Raw genomic sequence first — 6695 nt, forward strand, 5'->3', positions numbered from 1 at the left:
TATAGAGGCGCCACGCACCCCCTATGCTTCACTAATGAGGTGATGGAACACCAGTTCCCGTAAGGGTTTAAACCCGTGAACATCGAGTCATACGATGACACGACAGATCCCGGAGTGTGGATTGAATATTTCCTTCTCCACATTCACATGGCTCACGGTGACGATCTACATGCCATCAAATACATCCCCCTTAAGCTCAAGGGACCAGCTTGACACTGGTTAAACAGCCTCCCAGAAAACTCTATTGGAAGCTGGGAAGACCTGGAGGATGCCTTTAGAGACAACTTCCAGGGCACTTATATCCGACCTCTGGACGCGGATGACCTCAGTCACATAGTCCAGCAGCACGGAGAGTCAGCTAGAAAATTCTAGACCCGATTCCTAGTCAAAAAGAACCATATTGTCGACTGTCTGGATGTCGAGGCTCTAGCAGCCTTCAAACACAACATCCGCGACGAATGGCTTGCCCGACACCTCGGCCAAGAAAAGCCGAAGTCCATGGCAGCCTTCACATCACTCATGACCCGCTTTTGCGCAGACGAAGATAGCTGGCTAGCCCGAAGCAGGAACAGTACTAACGATCCTGGCACTTTCGAAGCAAAGAACAGAAATGGCAGGCCTCGACGCGATAAAAGCAAGTGTTGGAGCAACACTAAAAATGCCGAAGACATGACGATCAACACCAGATTTAGTGGCTCCAAGCCCGCTCAACGGAAGAGGCCATTCAAAAGAAACAAGGATGACTCATCTAGCCTGGAACAAATACTCAATCGACCTTGCCAGATTCACAGAACCCCTGACAAGCCTGCTAGCCATACCAACAGAAGCTGTTGGGTCTTCAAACAGGCTGGCAAGTTAAACACCGAGCACACAGGGAAAGGGTCGCCCAACGAGGATGATGATGAGGAGCCTCGCCCACCGAACACAGGGGGACAGAAGAAATTCCCCCCGAGGTCAAGACGGTGAACATGATATATGCTACTCACATCCCCAAAAGGGAGCGCAAGCACGCGTTAAGGGACGTCTATGCGGTAGAGCCAGTTGCCCCAAAATTCAACCCATGGTCAGCATACCCGATCACCTTTGATCGCAGGGACCATCCGACCAGTATCCGTCATGGAGGTTTAGCCGCATTGGTCCTCGACCAATTATTGATGGATTCCACCTCACGAGAGTCCTCATGGACGACGGCAACAGTCTTAATCTGCTCTATCAGGACACATGCCGGAAAATGGGTATTGACTCGTCAAGAATCAAACCCACCAAAACTACCTTCAGAGGAGTAATACCTGGTGTAGAGGCCAGCTGCACGGGCTCAATCACATTGGAGGTCGTATTCGGTTCGCCGGACAACTTCAGAAGTGAAGACTTGATCTTCGACATCGTCCCTTTTCGTAGTGGCTATCACGCACTGCTCGGACGAACTATGTTTGCCCGCTTCAATGCGGCCCCGCATTACGCTTATCTAAAACTCAAAATGCTAGGACCACGCGGTGTTATAACAGTTCATGGAAACATGGATCGCTCCCTCTGTACCGAGGAGCACAATGCAGCGCTTGCATCGGAAGTGCAGGTCGGCCTTATCAAGCCAAACTCCACATCAGCAGTCAAGCCACCGGACCCTGTCAAACGAGTTCGGACCACCCCATAGAACGACAGTCCAGCTCGTTAGGAGCTGATTAGCAATCCGGCCTCTGTCTTCGCCCTAACCAAGCAGCGACGTATGTGCCGCGCGCTCATAACTACACACTAAAAATACCATGGGCCACGATGGAGGCATATCAAGGATAAGGTCCACAATACGGCTCAACCGTATTCGGACCCCCATTTATCTTTTTGCGAACTTCATTTTTTATTTCCAGGTTCTATACAACCCACATCACCCTTTTCATGGTGTCAAGGGCCCTTTTTCGGCCCCTTATGAAAACTTATCCATTAATCCTCTCAAAGGATCGCACACGAAGGCGAAAAGCAGCACAGATATATGGCGGAGTACTTAAAGGATCCTTCAATATCACCTCCCTCCTTGTTCTTAAATACCTGTACACAGCTTTCCCTTTCGTTCGGCATGTAAAATAGCCTCAATGCTTATAGCATTATCTGTACAAATACGTTTTGATGTACCAATCAGACTATAATTGAAACAGTTTTTTGCCCAAATTACTTGGTATTGGCTTATTCCTTCTTCTGTATTTCTTCTTGTTTATCATCTGATTGTCATGTACACCCCGGCTTGACCTAAATCGCCAGGGGCTCCATTCATCCGCGTACATTTATTACATTTACCATAAGTCCAAACACTTTCACAAGTGCAATTAGGCGTCCCAAATTTAGCATTATATGCATCAGCTCTGAATCATGTCTTCGGTCAATAGTTGGGTTGCCCGGCTCCTGTGGTTACTACCTTACGTTCCGATTGTTCGGCTAAGGAAGTAAAGGGAGAACTACTGTGATTGTGTTTCTGGTTGGCCGGATAAACACCTCAGTAGAGAAAGCCAAAAACTGACTGTCATGATGCGGCGAGAGCTGGTCAGCTATTCGGTGACTCAATACAAATCTCTTGTGATTTTTTCCGTGTCACACAAAGGACCAGTTTTTTCCCTGGTCAGGTGTCTACAGCACCCGAGTTCGGATAGCCGAACAATAACAGGGGTTGCACCTACAATCTTCTTGTCAAACTCCTATGGCTAAGTGAGAGTGATAAAGCCGCATAGTCTGATTGCCTGGTTCGCCGCACTAGCACCTCCTTCAAGGACCACATCATTGGGGTTAAGTGTGCTTTTGTGCTGCTCCAAACACCCCCTTAGTATCTACGCGAGGGGTTGAAGCCAACGACTGGCCAACTCTTAGATTTAATAAACGGCCGCAACGAAGGATAAATAATTTCAAAGGAAACAAGATTAAAATTATACAAAGGCTATGTTTTCATTACAAAGTTTGGGCATGGCTACATTCATTCAAATATGATGTCCTTCGAACGCAGGCCCTCTATAATACGGGAGCCTTCAAGGACGTCATCGAAGTATCGCTCCGGCGTACGATGCTCCTTGCCTGCTGGCGGCCCCTCGGTTGCAAGACGGGTGGCATTCATCTTTGCCCATTGCACCTTGACGCGGTCGAAGACCATCTGGGGACCTTCGATGCAGATGGACCGCTTTATAGCATCAAGCCGTGGGCAGGCATCGATTAGCCGCTTCACAAGCCATAAATAGCTATTAGGTATGGGTTCGGCTGGCCATAGACGGACTATGATGTCCTTCATGGCCAGTTTGGCCATCCTGTGTAGCTCGGTCAGCTATTTCAACTGATCACTAAGGGGCATAGGTTGCTCTGGCGCAAGGTACTACAACTAGAATAGTTTCTCTGTTGAGCTCCCCTCTTCGGCTCGGAAGAAGTTTGCCGCATCGGCAATACTTCGGGGAAGATCCACAAATGCTCCTGGAATACTCCAAATGCGTGTCAGAAAGGTGTACTTTCTCCTTACGAGCTTTCTCTACATATTAATAACCTTACCCACCGCGATCTGCTTGGCTTCTCAGATCTCCTGACATGCGCCTTGGGCTTCAACCCGGGCTTCCTTTGTGATTTGGAGCACCGTAGCAAGTTCAGAGTCTCGCTCCGACACCTGGCGCTCCAAGGACTCACATTTTTCTTATAGCATCTGCGAGCTCTTGTTGGACTTCATCCAACCTCGCCTCATGCTTTTGGCGGGCGGTTCATTCCTCGTCCGCCTCCTTCTTATCCCCGGCCAGCGCACTCTTGAGGGCTTCGACCTCCGACGTATCAACTATGAGCATAAACATAAAGCTCAGTCAGATAACAAATTGGAGCTCATATCAGTTCAGACATGCTTCAGTATAACATACCTTGTTTTGCCTCCAGTCTCCGCTTTAGTTCGGAGACTTCGGCCGCATGCGAAGCTGCTGCTAGCTTCGCAGCCTGCTCATCCAAGTAGACATATATGTTAGCTCCTATGAAGTTTTACTCAATGCTCTGTTCAACCCTTCTTCGTGAAACGCCGAACAGAGACTTAGGGGCTACTATCTATATACAGGTATTCCTTTTGTAAATAACCAAAAATATATTACTTCACATACCTCAAAGCCTGTTAGAAGGCTGGTGTAAGCTTGGTTCAATCCGCTTTTAGCGGACCGAACCTTTTCAACCACCGTACCCATAAGGGTACGGTGTTCCTCCACAATGGAAGAACTTTGAAGCGCTTCCATCAGAATGTCCGGCGCCTCCGGATTGATAGAGGATGCCGGTGGAGACGGAGCGCCCCTTCCTTCAAAGAAGGCCGCTATTTCGATTCCGGAGCCGCGGGGGTCTCCGGAATAATATTTGGCTGGGGGCCAAACTGAGCGGGTCCCCCATCGCTGGTCTCCAGGGGGGTTGGTTTCCCCCTCTCTTCGGCAACAGAGGTGTTACCCTCCGCCGCCACCTTCACGGCCTCTTGTACCTCCCCATGACCTCGAGAGGTTATCTGGGATAACACTTCGGTGTTATCCCTGACAGGGGGGTGGAGAGATCTGCGGAGGCGACTCGCTCTCCATCGCACAATTGGGGGAAATCACGAGCCATGCTATAATGTACAATTCAAAATGTTATAATAATAAGGCATAAAATTGGATATGCTTGTGTTGTCTTCGGATACTTATGATTCAGCCAAAGGCTTCGGCCTGAGGTGCCGCTTTGGGATGGCATCGGCGCCCGCTTTGGAATCATCCGAAAGGGAGGGTTTTCCCTTCTTGGTCGCCTCCGCCTCCAGATCTGCGGAAGCTGGCCTTTTCTTCTTCCCCCACTTGGGGGGAGAGTTACTCTGTTCCTCCTCCACATCTTTGTCATAGGAGGAGGAGGTCTCCGAGTGTTCGAACTTGGCATCCGAAGTATCCTTATGACGGAGACCACCTCTGGTATCCTTGCCCTTCTTCTTGGCCTTCTTCTCCAGCGCCTGATATGGCACCGGAACCAGCATATTCATCAGCAAGGGGGTGGCCTCGTCCTCGGGCAGCGGAGCTAGACATTTGATCTACTCTGCCTTCTTGGTCCATCCCTGGGGGAATAAGAAAGGTCAATATACTCCTCGGATTTGCAAATAAAAAGTTATCATAAAACTTACGGGAGTGGCCGGACGTGCGTAGTCATAGCCGCGGTCTTCGGTTTTATCTGGCCACGACTTTTGAGTCTTGAAGAGCAGCTTCCATATGTCTTCGTGCCTCGTGTCAAAGAACTGCTGCAGAGTCTGAGGACCGTCCAGGTCGAATTCTGACATATATTGAGTCTGGCGTTAACAAGGGAGAATCCGGCAAAAAAGCATCACCTGGATCACGCTGGCGAGGCTGGTGTTCTTGTTTATCACGCCCTTGACGCGACACTCCAGCGTCGTCACCTCGTCAGGCGACTCCCAATCTAGGCCCTTATTGAGTCAGGATGTAAGCCTCGTCGGGGGCCCAGATTTGAACTCGGGAGCGGTGATGTCTACTACACAACCTTCTTCTTGTAGACGTTGTTGGGCCTCCAAGTGCAGAGGTTTGTAGGACAGTAGAAAATTTCCCTCAAGTGGATGACCTAAGGTTTATCAATCCGTGGGAGGCGTAGGATGAAGATGGTCTCTCTCAAACAACCCTTCAACCAAATAGCAAAGAGTCTCTTGTGTCCCCAACACACCCAATACAATGGTAAATTGTATAAGTGCACTAGTTCGGCGAAGAGATGGTGATACAAGTGAAATTATAAAAACAGCAAGGTAACAAGTAATAAAAGTGAGCATAAACGCTATTGCAATGGTAGGAAACAAGGCCTAAGGTTCATACTTGCACTAGTGCAAGTTCTCTCAACAATAATAACATAACTGGATCATATAACTATCCCTCAACATGCAACAAAGAGTCACTCCAAAGTCACTAATAGCGGAGAACAAACGAAGAGATTATGGTAGGGTACGAAACCACCTCAAAGTTATCCTTTCTGAACTATCTCTTCAAGAGTCCGTAGTAAAATAACATGAAGCTATTCTTTCCGTTCGATCTATCATAGAGTTCGTACTAGAATAACACCTTAAGACACAAATCAACCAAAACCCTAATGTCACATAGATACTCCATTGTCACCTCAAGTATCTGTGGGCATGATTATACGATATTCATCACACAATCTCAGATTCATCTATTCAACCAACACAAAGTACTTCAAAGAGTGCCCCAAAGTTTCTAGCGGAGAGTCAAGACGAAAACGTGTGCCAACCCCTATGCATAAGTTCACAAGGTCACTGAACCCGCAAGTTCATCACCAAAACATACATCAAGTAGATCACGTGAATATCCCATTGTCACCACAGATAAGCACGGCAAGACATACATCAAGTGTTCTCAAATCCTTAAAGACTCAATCCGATAAGATAACTTCAAAGGGAAAACTCAATCCATTACAAGAGAGTAGAGGGGGAGAAAGATCATAAGATCCAACTATAATAGCAAAGCTCGCGATACATCAAGATTGTGCCAAATCAAGAACACGAGAGAGAGAGATCAAACACATAGCTACTGGTACATACCCTCAGCCCCAAGGGTGAACTACTCCCTCCTCGTCCTCGAGAGCGCCAGGATGATGAAGATGGCCACCGGTGAGGGATCCCCCCTCCGACAGGGTGCCGAAACAGGACCCCGATTGGTTTTTGGTGGCTACAGAGGCTTGCG

This window comes from Triticum dicoccoides, chromosome 7B (genome assembly GCF_002162155.2).
Source record: "Triticum dicoccoides isolate Atlit2015 ecotype Zavitan chromosome 7B, WEW_v2.0, whole genome shotgun sequence".
Lineage (NCBI taxonomy): Eukaryota > Viridiplantae > Streptophyta > Magnoliopsida > Poales > Poaceae > Triticum > Triticum dicoccoides.